This window comes from Papio anubis, unplaced genomic scaffold (genome assembly GCF_008728515.1).
Source record: "Papio anubis isolate 15944 unplaced genomic scaffold, Panubis1.0 scaffold607, whole genome shotgun sequence".
In the NCBI taxonomy this organism is placed as follows: domain Eukaryota; kingdom Metazoa; phylum Chordata; class Mammalia; order Primates; family Cercopithecidae; genus Papio; species Papio anubis.
The window spans coordinates 41480-44356 of record NW_022166290.1 but is presented as its reverse complement, the minus strand read 5'-3'; the positions used below and the strand labels follow the sequence as shown (position 1 = coordinate 44356).

General features: G+C 37.3%; 1 pseudogene across 1 annotated transcript; it reads left to right on the top strand.

Annotated features, from left to right (window-relative positions):
- Nucleotides 1-445: 445 nt before the first annotated feature.
- LOC101018950 lies at nucleotides 446-2499 on the top strand (annotated as a pseudogene). Its single transcript, XR_004181723.1, has one exon. The product of XR_004181723.1 is annotated as an L-lactate dehydrogenase B chain pseudogene (transcript).
- Nucleotides 2500-2877: the final 378 nt, after the last annotated feature.

The following is a 2877-nucleotide window of genomic DNA, read 5'->3' as shown; positions in this document are numbered from 1 at the left end:
CTAACTTACATTCCCAGCAACAGTGCATAAACATCTGTGTTTCTCCACATCCATGCCAACATCTACTGTTTTTGATTTTTTAATAATAATAATTCTGACTAGTATAAACTAGTTTCTCATTGTGGTTTTAATTTGCATTTATCTGATTATTACTGATGTGCATTATTTCATGTTTCTTAGCTGCTTGTATGTCTTCTTTTAAAAAATGCTCATTCTTGTTCTTTGTCCACTTTTTAATGAAGTTGTTTTTTCTTGTTGAGTTGTTTGATTTCCTTTAAGATTATTTTTGTCAAAAGATTAATTTACAAATATTTTCTCCCATTTTGTAGGTTGTCTGTTTACTCTGTTGAATATTTCTATTGCTCTGCAGAAGCTTCTTAGTTTAATTTGGTCCCTTTTGTCTATTTGGGTTTTTTTTTTTTTTTTTTTTTTGTATTCACTTTTGAGGTCTTATTTATAAATTATTTTCCTAAATCCATGACCAGAAGAGTTTCTCCTTGATTTTCTTCTGGAATTTTTATAGTTTCAGGCTTTACATTTAGGCCTTTAATCCATTTTTAGTTAATTTTTGTATATCATGATAGGTGAAGGTCCAGATTTATTCTTCTGCATATGGCTGGCCAATTCATTCAACACCAATTAGTGAAAAAGGAGTTCTTTCTTCATTGCTTATTTATGCTGGTTTTGTTGAAGGTCTGTTGGTCATAGATGCATGGCTTTATTTCAGGATTTTCTAATCTGTTCCAGTGACCTGTGTGTCTATTTTTGTACTAGTACAATGCTGTTTTAGTTTTGATTTTAATTCTTGTGAGTACATAGTAGGTGTATATACTTGTGAAGTAAATTAGATGTTTTGGTACAGGCACACAATGCATAATAATCACATCATAGAAAATGGAGTATCCATTCCCTGAAGTATATATCTTTTGTGTTACAAACAATCCAATTATAACTCTTTTTAGGTACTCTAAACTGTGCAACTGAATTATTGTGTTAGACTGTTCTCACATGGTTATAAAGAAATACCTAAGACTGGGTAATTTATAAAGAAAGAAAGTTTTGACGCAGCTGACATTGTCTCCTCCACATGACTGTTACAGTGGTCTCCAGAGCCTTTTCTCTCCTGTACAAAATGGCAACTCTTAAGGAAAAACTCATTGCACCAGTTGTGGAAGAAGAGGCAACAGTCCAAAACAATAAGATCACTGCAGTGAGTTTTGGACTAGTGGGTATGTCATGTGCTATCTGCGTTCTGGGAAAGTCTCTGGCTGATGAACTTGCTCTTGTGGATGTTTTGGAAGGTAAGCTTAAGGGAGAAATGATCAATCCGCAGCATGGGAGTTTATTTCTCCAGACACTTAAAATTGTGGCAGATAAAGATTGTTCTGTGACCGCCAGTTCTAAGATTGTAGTGGTAACTGCAGGAGTCCGTCAGCAAGAGGGGGAGAGGCATCTCAATTTGGTGCAGAAAAATGTTAATGTCTTCAAATTCATTATTCCTCAGATGGTCAAGTTCACTCCTGAATGCCTCATAATTGTGGTTTCCAACCTAGTAGACATTCTTATATATGTTACCTGGAAAATAAGTGGATTACCCAAAGTGTGATTGGAAGTGGATGTAATCTGGATTCTGCTAGATTTCACTGCCTTATGGCTGAAAACCTTGGCATTCATCCCAGCAGCTGCCATGTATGGATTTTGGGGGAACATAGCGACTCAAATGTGGCTGTGTGGATTGGCGTGAATGTGGCAGGTTTTTCTCTCCAGGAATTGAATCCAGAAATAGGAACTGACAATGCCAGTGAAAATTGGAAGGAAGTGCATAAGATAGTGGTTGAAAGTGCCCATGAAGTCATCAAGCTAAAAGGATATACCAACTGGGCTATTGGATTAAGTGTGACTGGTCTTATTGAATCCGTGATGAATAATCTACCCAGGATTCATCCCATGTCAACAATGGTAAAGGGGATGTATGGCATCGAGAACGAAGTCTTCCTGAGCCTTCTGTGTATCCTCAATGCCCGGGGATTAACCAGCATTATCAACCAGAAGCTAAAGGATAATGAGGTTGCTCAGTTCAAGAAAAGTACAGATACCCTGTGGGACATCCAGAAGGACCTAAAAGACCTGTGACTACTGAGCTCTAGGCTGTAGAAGTTTAAAAACTACAATATGATTAACTCTGAACCTTTAGTTTTCATCCATTTACATGGATCACAGTTTGCTTTGATCTTCTTCAACATGTGAATTTGGGCTCACAGAATCAAAGCCTATGCTTGGTTTAATGCTTGCAATGAGTTCTTGAACAGATAAAATTAACTATTGTAGTGTGCTTCTTGAAAAAAAAAAAAAAGGAAAGCAAGAAGGTTTAATTGGAACATGATTCTGCAGGTTGCACAGAAATCACAGCATCATCTGCTTCTGAGGAGGCCTCAGCAAGCTTCTAATCATGGAAGAAGGCAAAGGGAGAGGCGTAACATCACATGGTGAAAGCAGGAGCAAGAGAGTGAGAGGAGAGGTGCTACACATTTTAAAATGACCAGCTCTCACGAGAATTCACTCACTATTATGAGAAAAGTACCAAGGGAAATACTGCTAAACCATTCATGAGAAATCCACCCCCATGATTAAATCACCTCCCACCAGGTCCCACCTCCAACACTGGGGATTATATTTTAATATAAGATTTGGATAGGCACACACATACAAACAATATCAATTATAATTGTCTATAGCCCCCTGTTGTAATATCACATACTAGGTTTTATTCATTCTTTCTATTTTTTTTTTGTACCCATTAACCATCCCTACATCCCCCCTAACCCCCTCCTACCCTTCCCAGCCTTTGGTAACAATCCTTCTACTCACTATCTCAAT